We start from the raw sequence: 14706 nt of genomic DNA, 5'->3' as shown, positions 1-14706 counted from the left end.
GGTATCTCTGAGATGTCCAGGGGTCCTTAGGACTAGGGGCTGTAGCAAGTAATCGAGCCACTCAGAGAGTTTTTCTGTGAGTGACCCGATACCCGAAACAATAGGGCGCATAGGTGGCGGAATAATGCCCTTGTGGGTCTTGGGTAAGGCATACAAAATCGGAGTAGTAGGGCTCTTAATAAAAAGATAGTCATATTGTTTTTTAGTTATGGTGCCATTCCCTAGACCTTTGTCAAGCAATTTGATAAGACGTTGTTGAAAGATAGTAGTAGGGTTGGAATCTAATTTGATATAAGTATCTGTATCATTTAGCATTTCTGCTATCTGTTTAGTATATATACAACGATCCATGATGGTGATAGTTCCCCCTTTATCTGATTTGCGAATAACAATATCAGTATTATTTTTTAAGCATTTTATTGCATCTTTTTGATCTTGTGTAAGATTGTGCTGTGATTTTGTTTTATGACTGTTATCAGCAATTTTATGTAATTCTCGCTCCATAATAGACTGGAATCTTTCCATGGAGTCAGTTCTAGACTGAGTAGGATAATACAAAGGGTTAGATAATGGAAATTTGCTAGCTGAGATATCAGAGGGCAATACATTTTGTTCTGCAAGATCAACCAAGTCAGATAGAGTAGCTTGTTCATAAAACATAAGTGAACGGAAAATGTTAGTGTCACATGGATGAATATCTGGAGTGACAGGAAAATTTTCCGTAAGTGTATTAGTGTCTAAAGAGAAGTGCCTCTTAATGGTCAAGTTGCGTATAAATTTGTTAATATCTAACAAAGTATGAAAAACATCAAAATCTTTATTAGGAGCAAAATTAAGACCAAGAGAAAGCACTTCAATCTGAGTGGGAGAAAGAGGCGTTTGGGACAGATTGATAACATCCATAGACTCATTCAAAGTCTCTGATTGCGTAGTCGACGTGGCAGTATGGTATCCGTTGTTTCTATGTTTCCTGCCCCCCCTGCGCCCGCGTTTTTTGGGGGGCCACGTCTGACTGGAAAGGAGTGTCTATACGAGCCAGCTTCTTGCGGTAAATCAAAGTCAGATGTCCCCTCTCCTCCATCCGTTGTTTCTGGCTCAGTTGAGCTAAAACTGACTCTACGTTGGCTTGTTTGTCGTTGTCTATGTCTTCTACGATCTTTAAGGATGGATTTGGATTTGTTTGAGAAAACATCTCTTCTGGTCCAGTTGAACACTTCACCTTTAGCGTAATCCTCTGTATCTCTGAGGAACTTGCTTTTTTTTGTATCCATGATAGATTGTTCTAACTGATCAATATATTTGTGTGTTCTGGATTCCAGAATAGAGAAATCAGGTGAGCTGGATAGTTTATTGGTTTCCTCCTTCAACCTTTGGATGTCCAGATTTAATTCCGCCAATTTGGTCTCTTCTTGTTGGGTAATGAGACCCATTAATTTGAGAGAGCATTCTGATAGGGTGATATTCCATGCTTCTGTGAATTCCGTTGAATATTGGAACGTAGGAATTTTACGTAGACGTAATCCCCGTGGCACCATATTCTTAGAGATATAATTCCTAAGTGTAGTTAGGTCCCACCAGACACGTGCTTCTTGGGCTAAAAGTTTCTCTAGTTCCCTGAATTGGCTGTGTAACATAGAGTCTGGGTTCTGAATGTGACTAGAATCTCCAAACACCGCTGCTGCTCTTTCAGCTCTGGATTTGCTATAATCCTGTGTCATTTTGAATGACAGATATACACCAAGATGATCGTGTTAAAAATCAGTAAATAACTGGTTGATATTACTGATAATAAGTTTTCTCAATGGGAATCTATTCAATATATATGTCCCATGTTGCCATAAATCACCACCTTGTCGCCAATACTGCAATGGCACTAATAACCAAAAAATTCTAAGAATGTCCGCAGAAATGGCTATACAGAGAGGCTGGTGTGCACGGAGGCTGAAGCCGTATACATAAGTAGTAGTATAGAAGGAAAAGGGAAATGGGAGGAAACCTCCAGCTCACCGATCTGACACTCCTGTGTTGGTAATCGCCCGGGTCAGCCGCGACGGCACACGGCAGCAATAGCAGAAAAAACCAGAAATGATCCAGCGATAGTGATATCAAAAATGGGAAAAAACTAGGTTTCCGCTTTATTGAGATGCAAGCTGTCAAAGCTTGGAATGGAACATCAGGAGGAAAAACAAAGTGGTGATGCGGCAATAGATTAGCCTACGCGTTTCAAGCACTTAGGCTGTGCTCTTAGTCATGGCTGTATCGAGTGAGCTCCTGCAAGCTGAGAGTGAATAAATACCTGAGAAATTGGAGGTTGGACCTTGGACGTAACAACTCTCTCAGGTGTGATAGTTGCATATCAGGAAGTAAAACCTCCGTAGCGAAATAAAATAGAAAATGTATAGTAACTTGGTTTAATATAACGATGTCATCAATATATAATGGTAGAATAACCACCAGATAAAGATAAAGAAAGTATAAAGTATATCTAGCTTTGTAAAAATCATATAAAATCGCTGGAATTCATTATAGGATCACATCACTGAAGCTTGCTGAGCGGCACCCGACACATATCCAATCATGGAAAACATGTGAAAAGAGAAGAGAAAACCATGGAAAAATGTAACGAATATATACATTTAGCATAAGGAAAAACAAACAACTGTATACAAGCAAATTACATGTATAAATACATGAGAAAAAAACATACATATGGTAAATAAAATTACGATAATAGAAAAAGTACCTCCGGAAAATGCCTGATACTTAGAATGACAAACATTCTTGGGGCCCTTCCTGGAGCCGGGACATAATTATACCCACCCGCTGGCTCTCAGAACCTGAGGAGTGGGGCTTTAAGCGAAAGTAGAGCTTACAACTCTCCCGAAAGGAGAGAAAATTCCTCCGGTCCCCTGAGAATCGGTCAGGCAACTTGAGGTGGGGTTCAAGAGGTGAGGTGAGAGGTACAACCATGGCAGCGTCAGGCTGGTTGTCCCTCTGAGCCAGGGCCTGGACCTGTAGGGAGAGACCCTGCATTTGCTGAGCCAGGGTCTCAAGGGGGTCCATAATAGAGTGAGGGAGCAGGGTAGCCTAGGTATATGGGCTTGTGATTATGTAATGACAGGGGGGTAGGGAAACAGACAGTGAGCCCTAATCTACCCACCACTTAGTCCCTGCCTACTTGCAACGACCCGCCCTAGGCGACGGGGTACAACTGGGCGACGGTCCCTACGCTCAGTAGGTGCACGACAGACAAACGGACAAGGGGACACAAGCAAAGGGAAATGGGGCAGTTGCCCACGGCAACACCGTGAGCAACAAGAGAGGTGAACGAGCCGAGTCAAACCAGGAATGTACGAGGTACCAAACGCAGAGCAGGAGAGTAGTCAGAAAGCCGGGGTCAGTATGAAGCAAGGTCAAATAGCTAGGAGCTGCAGCAAGGCCAGGAAACCACACGAGAAGAATCACAAGCAAAGGAGGAACAGGAAAGGCAGGTATAAATAGACAGAGGGCGGAACTAGCTCCGTCTGGCCAGGCTGCGATAGGCTCTCCCACTCCTAAGCCTGCCATCCTGAGTGGTGGAAGATGGAGTCAGTCTCAGAGACACAGAACCAAGTGCAGACTGATTACCCATGGGCATATACACAGAAGTGCCTGGCAGATCCTTTACATTTGTCATTGGAGATCAAGTGCATCTTTTTTAAAACAGGCAGCTATGTATGCGACAGTTGCTGTTCTCCTATCATAGGGTTGTAACACATACTGTGGGATGAAAAGCTCATTAGACATGAACTGAATAATATTTGTGCGTGAGTGCTACACAGCTACAAGTAAACCCTGTGTGTTGTCATGTATTCTTCCCCTCTACCTGCCCTTTGCTTCTTTCTAACTTACCCTTTGTCACAGCAAAGGCATATGTAGTGAATATTATTCACACATATCATGTTATATATCTCTGAAAACTTCTAAACTGCATTTTCTCACAATAATCACAACTTGCACAGCCATGTCAGTGAGATAGGGACAGGGGGAAAAAAAAGACTAGAACTTTAAGAAAAGAAAGGCAAAGGGAGAGCATGCTTCACAGGGAACACCCACTGAACTCTAAGCTAGTAGCTGCCAATACAGGCATATCAGAGAAAGCATCTCTTGAAAGTAGAAGAAGCAAAACAGAAAACAGCCACATGCACAGATGCATATCTACAAATAATTTTCCCATGACAAAGGTGTACATAAGTTTTAAAGGAATCTATCATCAGACATTTAGAGAATGCCATCTTGGCCAACCACATGGTGTGTCTCGGCCAATTTGGTCATTTGCATACAGCACGCAATAGCACACGGTGACTTGATTTAGTGCATCTAAAGGTACTATTACATAGCCCTACATGGGCCGTGTAAATGAGTGCCGATCATATAACAGCTCGTTGATCGGCGCTCGTTTGCTCCTATCATACAGAGCAATGATTGGATATGTATAGGGATGAGCACTCGTTACTATGATCACTCGTCCCCATACATTTTCATCACGTTGGCAGCGCATCTCCCTGATTACACAGGAAGACTTGCTTCCAACAACGATGATTTTTAATTCTGCATAAAAGGGCAGTTCAGCTGATGAACAAGCGTTTGCTCGCTCATCGGCTGATCGTTGCCCTTATTACGCAGGGCAATGATCGTTAACGAGCGCTTATATGAACACTTTTATTGCCTGATCATTGGCCCGTGTAATAAGTCCTTAAAAGCTGCTGCCTGGTAACAGACTCCTTTTCAATAATGGAAATTCTTATCAAGAAATCTGATTTAATACAAGCACAGGAAAAAAAAAAGGCGAAAATTTGAAGTGTAAAGTAGGAAGTTTCTCTGCTTCTCAGTCATACTACAGATTAGATTGTCCATTAAATATTTATCTTTTCCTTCATTTTGAATGGACATGAATTTGTCCAGAAAATCTTACTATTTTTGGGTGACATGGGTCCCCAGCAACATAAGTTTACAATAGGTAAGATGTATTGTAGTCTGTTTCACCAGTGGAGCCAAGAGTCTGTATTTGGTTGAAAAATAGAGCTCTGTTCAAAGCAAAACATATTTGCCACTACACCCCTTTCCTGAAGTATATACAGCGTTGGGCTTCTATATCTTATTTTCCATTTGAAGCTGAATGCTGAAAGCAATTGTTTATAATCTCTTGACTTTATTTTCTTATCTTGATAATGTGCAGATATTACCAGCCTTGTGGAGGACTTCATTATTCTGGGAATTAGACTAGCCATACAATGAATTACAACCCTTTGATCTTTACCCATCATATACAGTACTCTGCTGTCATCTCTAGAACTGCAGACACTTAATTGAAATTATTTAATTATTTTTCATTTACATGTAAAAGTAAAACGATATATTTGCATTTTTCTTTTATATTCATGTATATACTGTACATACATTTAGATTTACACATTTTTAATTCCAGAACATGCTGTGAATATGCTTTTATTACTTCTAGCTTTTGCACATTAAAAGGGTTATGTGGGGACCGAAAAGTATTAGCTTTGTACTCACTGCAGTATGTGAGTGCACTTGCTAATATATATTCCAGTCCCCCGTCGCGCAGATTATGACATTTTAATAGATTTTTACAGCGCTGGTGGGTCGAGTCGTGTCATCATGAAGGAAGACTGTGCAACTAGATATCCGGTCCCCCGCCAGCACTGTAAATATCTGGAAAGTGAAGTCAGGGACTTCTGGAGCGGTCTCCTACAGTGGCGCTATCTACAGGAAGTGGGGGTGCCATCTCCTGGAGCGGTCCCCTACTCCTGAAGCGGAATCCCCGGTGCTGTGGCCAGTGATTCCGCTCCAAGAGAAGTCCCTGACTTCACTGTCCTGGAGCGATCCCCTACAGTGATGCTATCTACAGGAAGGGGCGTGCCAGCTACGGGGAGGGGGTGCCATCTACATGGGTGCTATGTACAAAAGGACTGTGTGGCACTACCTACAGGGGGGCTGTGTGGCACTACCTACAGGGGAGCTGTGTGGCACTACCTACAGGGGAGTTTTGTGGCACTACCTACAGGGGGGCTGTGGCAGTATCTACAGGGGGGCTGTGGCAGTATCTACAGGGGCCAGTGGTTGGCATTATCTACAGAGGCCAGGGTGTGGCATTATCTACAGAGGCCAGGGTGTGGCATTATCTACAGGGGGCAGTCTGTGGCATTATCTACAGGGGCCAGTGTGTGGCATTATCTACAGAGGGACGTGTGTGGCATTATCTACAGAGGGCAGTGTGTTGTATTATCTACAGAGGGCAGTGTGTGGCATTATCTACAGAGGGAATTGTGTGGCAAAATGTATGACAAATAGTCGACTACGGTATTGCTTCCGTCAAAACTACAGAATCCTTGTGCAATGGAGAGAAACGGAAACCATTCGCACCGGATCCATCACCATTGAAATCAATGGTGATGCAAACGGAACCCTATGGTTTCCACTTGTACCAGTCAAGGTTCCGTTCTGACAGAAGGCTCCGACGGAATGCCTGAACGGAGCCCTGGTGCATATGTTAACGAAGTCAAAGTTGATAAGTGAGCCAAAGCAAACAGGAAGTGTCAGCCTATTGTGTCTGCTCTAGTGGTCAGTGTAAAAACTGGAATATTTCAGGATATTTCTTATGTGGGTAGTAAAAAAAAATAAATGGAAAAGCATTAAAAAATAAATAATGTTTATAATAAAAACCTGATGTAAATAATATGTAATTTTCTGTTACTTGAAGTAAACTATCATTAAATGTGCCCCTAACAGGGTTCCTGTTAAAACTTTCCACCAATAGGGAGAATTTATTGACCTTTCTACACCAGTTTTCTGGCGTAAAACAGTAGCAAGTTGCGGGGAAAATTGTGATTTTTAGGCAGTTTACGTAGGTTTTTTTTTTTTTTTTTTAAAGTGAACAGGGCTTAGCAAAAAGTGGCATTGTCACCTTCAGCCTGACAAATTTACTATAATTTATGCCAAAAGCTTTCATAAATTATAGCGGAAATTTATACCAGATTTCATTCTGTTTATGCTAGAATTCACTCTGTTGGGTGTGAGACGGTACAAACTTTGCCGGGCCTTGTACGCACCTTCCCCTCCTCGATGAGACTACCCACCCACCCCCCTCAGACAATAAAATAAATAATGAAAAAAATATATATGTATATACTCAACTTACCTCTTCGATTCTCCCAACTGGCTCTCACAGCAGGGGGCGCATACAGCAGCGTCGGACTGTTCTATGTGCCACAGCACTCAGCTGCATCGCATATAATGCCCTGTATGCGTTGGCCTGCTGTGTTAGCCTAAGGGGATTCAGGGCAGGGCGACAAGTGGAGTTGTGAGGTGAGTATATATTTTTTATTTTATATGTCCGATCTGGGGAGGGCAAAGAGGGATGGGACTTTGCCACAGTCGTAGGGCTTGTTATACAACAAATGTGGTGCAAGGTCACTTGAAAGATGCCACATATTTGTTAAGAGGCATTCGCCTTTTAATAAATGTGTCGCATCTTACTTCAGCAAACTGTTCTCCTGCAGACGGGCGTATGAATGTCTTTCTCCTTTATTCGAATCCCTTATAGAACTTTTTCGTTCTTTTTAACTGTAGCTCCGCTGATGAGGGATTTTGCATTGGGCCAACCCAAAATAATGTCTTTATTATTTTTAAATAGGGGTGTAAAAAATTTTTGCAGTTCGAACCAAAGGACAAAAATAATAATAATAATAATAATTATAATAAAGTAATAAATTATAAAAATATAATCTCATCTATGCTACCTGGACCCCCTGATTCCTTATAGCAGCCACATATAGAAGAGATAGATAAATAGAATTATCCTGGGCAGGGAGAATGGTCGGTAGAGGTCTCCTGGGTCACCAAGGTAGTGGCCTTAAAGAGAAGTATATGTGGCATCCATAAAACTAGAGCAGTGGCACTGGCTTTGTGGCCTTCTAGTTTGCACTCTTCCCCTTGACTGCATTTAAACAATATTTCATGAGTAGGATATGAAAACATCCATTTTTAAAAATAAAAAAAATTTCAGCCACAAACGTGATAAAGTTCTTGAGTGTGCTTAGTGCTCTCCTGGGGAACCTCTACTTTTATCAGAACAGTCCTACTTGTACGTGGCACAATTCCAAAGTACAGCAACTCGTCTAAATTAATTTCCCTAATTTATATGAATATAGGTAATTGTATGCTTTAGGCCTTATTCACACAGACATGTCCGTTTTGCGTGCGCTAAAAATGCTGTGTTTTGCGCGCGCAAAATGTCTGTGTGTCATCAGTATATGGTGCGCGGCTGCGGGATTTTTGCGCAGCCGGCATCATGAAGACACTCTGGTTTTATGTTTACAAACAGAAAACCACGTGGTGCTTTTCGGTTTTCATTCATAGTTTTTACTACTGTAGCCTGCAGTAAGTGCTTCCGTGTGCCGAGCGTGATTTGCACGCACCCATTGACTTCAATGGGTGCGTGCAGCGCGAAACACGGGCAAATATAGGTTACACTGCGTGAAATTCACTGACAGTCTGAACGGCCCCATTCATTAACATGGGTCCGTGCGTCGCGCTTGAAAATCACGCGCGTAGCACGGACGTATAACACGTTCGTGTGAATAAGGCCTTAAAGAGGCTCTGTCACCAGATTTTGCAACCCCTATCTGCTATTGCAGCAGATAGGCGCTGCAATGTAGATTACAGTAACGTTTTTATTTTTTAAAAACGAGCATTTTTGGCCAAGTTATGACCATTTTTGTATTTATGCAAATGAGGCTTGCAAAAGTACAACTGGGCGTGTTGAAAAGTAAAAGTACAACTGGGCGTGTATTATGTGCGTACATCTGGGCGTGTTTACTACTTTTACTAGCTGGGCTTTCTGACGAGAAGTATCATCCACTTCTCTTCAGAACGCCCAGCTTCTGGCAGTGCAGACACAGCCGTGTTCTCGAGAGATCACGCTGTGACGTCACTTCCTCAGGTCCTGCATCGTGTCAGACGAGCGAGGACACATCGGCACCAGAGGCTACAGATGATTCTGCAGCAGCATCGGCGTTTGCAGGTAAATCTATGTAGCTACTTACCTGCAAACGCTGATGCTGCTGCAGAATCAACTGTAGCCTCTGGTGCCGATGTGGCCGACACGATGCAGGACCTGTGAGTGACGTCACAGATCTGCACTGCCAGAAGCTGGGCGTTCTGAAGAGAAGTGGATGATACTTCTCGTCAGAAAGCCCAGCTAGTAAAAGTAGGAAACACGCCCCGATGTACGCACATAATACACGCCCAGTTGTACTTTTACTTTTCAACACGCCCAGTTGTACTTTTGCAAGCCTCATTTGCATAAATACAAAAATGGTCATAACTTGGCCAAAAATGCTTGTTTTTTAAAAATAAAAACGTTACTGTAATCTACATTGCAGCGCCTATCTGCTGCAATAGCAGATAGGGGTTGCAAAATCTGGTGACAGAGCCTCTAAAGTGACACTCCAGCCAACAATTAACCATTTTCAGTTAGGCAGTGTATTATATCAGTGCTCTGCGGCTTTAGCTAACCATTTTTGTGGGAACACATAACACCAAGTAAAGGCCCTAGAATTTTAAATGCCCCTTGCTGGGCAGTTTTAAAAATTGTAGTATTTTCCCCTTAGTATTACCTTCATAATTTAAGCAGGTTGGAGTTCAGAAAACATATGAAGTTTATTGAAGCTAAAGGGGGTTTTACACTGGGCGATTATCGGGGAGACAAGCGTTCATAGAACGCTCGCTGCCGATAATTGCCCTGTGTAAACACGGCAGCGAACAGCAGATCACTGAGCAAACGCTCATTCATCTGCTGATCGTATTATTTAAAAAAAGTAAAATGTTATCATTGTCGGCAGCACATCTCCCTGATACCGACATGATAATAATGTATGGGGAGGAGCGATTGGAGTAATGACCGCTCGTCCCCATCCTTAGCTCCGTGTGACAGGAGCAAACGAGTGCCGATCAACGATTTCTCGTTAATCGGCGCTCGCTGCACCGGCCAAAATCAGCCGATGTAATAGGGCCTTTAGACTCTGTTCGCATATGCGTTTGTTATTTTAAAGGGAATGTGTCGCGAATTAAACCTTTTTTTTTTAAGTGTTGTTACTTATTTCTATTATATTTTTTACATTTTTTGCTGTTTTTTTTTTTCTTCCACATGGTGGAAAGTATTAAAAATTAAATAATAATTTGACATGTTTTCCTATGTTGGCCACCAGGGGGGGGCACTTCCCATAATTGCAGCAAGGTGAATAAGGCAAAGCAACCTGACTCACAGCTGCTGTAAATGTGGGAAGGAATCTCACCCCCCCTCCTACAAGCCAGGAAAAGGTATCTTCAAATTGCTAAGCAGTGTCCGGCTGCCATTTTGGGTGTGATTCTGCAGCTGGCAGAAGTTATTGGACACACCAAAAGGCTAAGGGTATGTTCACACGCTTACTAAACAAAGGGAAACCAGCTCCTGATTTTGGAGCTGTTTTTCTATAAAGTCAATGTTTAAAGGCACATCCCCAAACACACTCCAGTAGGAGGGGTAATGGTGGTCACCCAGCTTTCGCAGACCCCTGAACGGTAAATCTCTAGTTGTGCTGAGACTGTTTGGGGATGTGACTAATGACCCGCCCAGTCTCAGCACAACTAGAGAGATTTATCATTCAGGGGTCTGGGAAAGCTGGGTGACCACCATTACCCCTCCTACTGGAGTGTGTTTGGGGATGTGATTAATGAACTTCTCACACTCCAGTAGGAGGGGTAATGGTGGTCACCCAGCTTTCCCAGACCCCTGAATGGTAAATCTCTCTAGTTGTGCTGAGACTGTTTGGGGATGTGACTAATGAACCTCTCAGTCTCAGCACAACTAGAGAGATTTATCGTTCAGGGGTCTGGGAAAGCTGGGTACCACACTAACAGCGGGCATATTGTTTATCACCCAGCTTTCCCAGGACAGTTACATCATGTGTCCTTTTTCACAGAGTCCTGCACGACTATAGGGGGCCCTGTCGGGGGGGGGGGGCGCAGTCGGGGGGGGGGGGGGCGTCGGGGGTCACGAGAGCGGCGGTCTGTGAGAGAAGAGGGACAGACAGAGACACACACCTTACCTGCAGTGCAGCTGGTCTTCATGATGGCGCCTGCTATCTCCCTGCAAACAGCTGCTCTGCTGTGTGACTCTGACCTGCGTCTGCGCAGTACAGAGCCAGAGAGCAGAAGCAATGGAACGGCTCCCGTTCATTGACTCCTATGCACTGTAGCTGCTGTATTCCATCTCTGTATGTGTCGTTAATCGACACATACAGAGATGAAAAAAAAAATGGCAGCCCCCATAGAGAAGTAAAAGAAATAAAAAAAATTAAAAGTACAACACAAAAACACAAATAAATAAAATGTATTTTAATGACATACTAAAAGCAATATTGTATAAAAAAAATAATTTAGCGACACCTTGCCTTTAAGGGTATGTGCACACGATAACTGCAATTACGTCTGAAATTACGGAGCTGTTTTCAGGAGAAAACAGCTTCTGAATTTCAGACGTAATTGCATGTACTCGCGTTTTGCGGGGCGTCTTTTATGGACGTAATTTGGAGTTGTTCTTCATTGAAGTCAATGAAAAACGGCTCCAATTACGTCCCAAGAAGTGTCCTGCACTTCTTTTGACGAGGCTGTAATTTTACGCGCCGTCTTTTGACAGCGACGCGTAAAATGACAGGTCGTCGGCACAGTACATCGTAAAGCCCATTGAAAGTAATGGGCAGATGTTTGCCGACGTATTGGAGCCGTTTTTTCAGACGTAATTCGAGGCGTAAAACGCCTCCATTACGTCTGAAAATAGGTCGTGTGAACCCAGCCTAATTGTTCTGCTCCTTCATAGGTGTAGAACAACAAAAGGGACAGAGTGCCGGACCTGTCGCACGAAGGACACTAATTTCAGTCGACGGACCCTATTGACTTATAATGGGATCTGTCGGGTGCCGTCGTGGTGTCCATGAATTTACTGGAATAAATGGCGCTGCATGCTGCACTATTTTTTTCAGTCAAATGTGACAGAATTTATCAGATGTGAACATTGGCTTATTCTCAGGCCCTGTTCACACTGACTTTTTTGGCGCCGATTTTGACGCGGAAACCGTGTCGGGATCATCGCCAAAAAGGGCCCGAAATCGCCCTCCATTGATATCAATGGGACGCAAAGGAGTTTTTTTTCCTGGTCGGCTATCAGAAAGGACATGCCACGGTTCCGTCTCTGACCTCTCATTGAAATCAATGGGAGGCAGAAAAAAACAGCGGCGCTTGTCTGAGCGTTTTTTGTGGCGCTTTTTTGACCACGGTACTTGCATTAGCTGCAATGGGCGCGGGCGAAAAACACTGCAAAAACCGCTGTAAAGAAGTGCAGTCAGGTTAAAATCTGCCTCAAAATTCCTTCATATTTTTTCTGCCTGCAAAAAAACCTCAGTGTGAACTGGGCCCTAAGCCTATAATAGATTTATTTATACATTATATAAATAGTTTTTCTAAATACTATTACTCCTTGCACAAAACAATTTGTTACCAAATACACCACTGCAAAAATGACTGAAAAAAGAAGAGTAATAAAATCGAACCAATTATGTTTTTTCCCTAGTGTTCAATTCTGCCTTTTGATAATTTCATCTTTGTTTTCCTTTGATGAAGGTGTTGTTAAAGGAAACCCAAATTATAGGCTGTGTTTTTTTTGCCCTGCTGGCATAAACGTGTCTTTGGAGTGGCATGGAGTATCTGGTACATGCGGACATGTGGCGTGCTAGGTGTTATAAATAGTATCTTCTGAACATGACTTGATACTACTGCTTTCCAACATTCCTAGTGGCTATTTGGAGAGAAATGTTATGCTCTTTAATTTTGGTTTTTGGGGCTAACCATCTGACGCCTGTTTCAAAGCGCTTACTACCTTCCTAATTAGTCTCAGTAAGATTTGCTAGCGAAGAATTTTCTATACCACCAGCAGATCTGATCCCACCTTCTAAGCCAAGCTTCATCTGTCAAATCCAGCCTAGAAGAACAAGTAAGAGAGAAAGAGAGAGGAAGCTCCCAGATAAACATACCGCAGCGCCTAAACTCCTAATCATTCTAGGCTTCCGCTTCCAGGACCTATAATTAGAACTCCTTCTCTTCCTTGTATTTCTAGTTGACGCAAATGCTTTTTGTGGTTTGGCACCTCATTTGGGGCGTGGGTTTAGTTTACAGCCCAGCCAGAGTTTGGTTTAGTCTTCTGATACAGCATAAATAGCTCTCAAGCCACAGTCTACAGCTGTACACTTTTTTTTTCCTTTTATGTATATGTGCTCTGAACCTTTTTTTAAGTTCTTTCCTGAAAGCAGCTTATTGTTTGGTATTCAGTACGTGCGAAAGATAGGAAGTTGTAAATTAAAATAAAACATATGTATGCCTTCCCCTACATTCTGCACAGACAGTTGTAGAAGGAAAAACAAACTTCTATTGGAGGGGCAGTGGAGCTAACTTTTCAAGTGTATTATTTCCTTAGCAATCTGCAATGTTGTCAGAAGATTTGGCAAAAATTGTGACTGTTTAGAGTTGAAACTATGACCAAAGCATTCTGTATTAATTTTTTTTTTGTGTAAATGTTTAATGTCAATTCTGTATAAATGTATGAATGAGTTAAACTAAACATTTTCTCTAAAGGGATTTTGTTATACAGTTTATATTTTTCTTAATGTGCTCATATAAATGAATATATAAAGTTATCTGACTTTTTAATTTACTTATTGCCTTTCTTCTGATCATGGGGGTTGCTGCCGTATGGACATGTATGTGTTTGTGAGGTTGTACATCCATACAGTACAGTCCATGGACACACTATATGTCTATATCTTTACCTATATGTATTTGTATATGACCCATTATGTGCGTGTGTACATGCCTCGTGTATGTGTTTGTGTGTCGGTATATATATGTATGTATATTTGCCTGTATGTCTAAAAATGTGCCTTTACGTATGTACAGTACATGTGTTCTAGTATGTGCGTGTCTATATATGTGGTTAATTTATGGTTTGTGGAGGGCAGCATTCCGCACAGGGCGCCATCCAACCTAAGGCCGGCCCTGATTGTATGGGCACTATGGCTGGCATTAGGTGAGGATTATAGCTTGCATTATGCTAGCACGTTTTGCTAACGTTTTATTGGCCCTATGGCTGGCAGGATATGTGCACTATGACTGGCAATATGTAAGCACCAACTTGGCAATATTTATTGTGCACTATAGTGGGCATAATATTGGCAGTACAACATTATTTGGCCTCTATGACTTACTGTGGATGTCAATACTATTCAAGGTACAATTGTATGGGCCATATAGTATTATATGAGCATTTTGACACTATATAGCACTGTTATTTGGGCAGTGATTGTAGCAGTATTGGGCATTTTTATTTGGTCATTGTATGAGACTATTACTGTATGGTTGTATTGTTTGTCGCAACATATGTGAAATATATGTGGCACTATTAGTTATTAACGAACTTTATGCATCCAAGTTTTGAACGCTGAATGCGCACATTCAATTTAATTTATTTTCAGATTATGCTTTTTAATTTGCATTAGGGATATGTTTGTGGGTATACTCATTTTGATTGGAGGAAGCCTGAGGCCCCCCATAATT

The 14706-nt window shown here is 42.2% G+C and overlaps 1 protein-coding gene across 5 annotated transcripts in view; it reads left to right on the top strand.

Annotated features, from left to right (window-relative positions):
- BCAS3 (BCAS3 microtubule associated cell migration factor) overlaps positions 1-14706 on the top strand; it is a 1147652-nt gene that overhangs the window by 337400 nt on the left and 795546 nt on the right. The gene's annotated exons all lie outside the window — the stretch shown is intronic.

The sequence above is a fragment of the Rhinoderma darwinii genome, chromosome 2 (assembly GCF_050947455.1).
Source record: "Rhinoderma darwinii isolate aRhiDar2 chromosome 2, aRhiDar2.hap1, whole genome shotgun sequence".
Lineage (NCBI taxonomy): Eukaryota > Metazoa > Chordata > Amphibia > Anura > Rhinodermatidae > Rhinoderma > Rhinoderma darwinii.
Note: the sequence above shows the minus strand (reverse complement) of the source record. Positions and strands in the feature narration are given on the sequence as shown.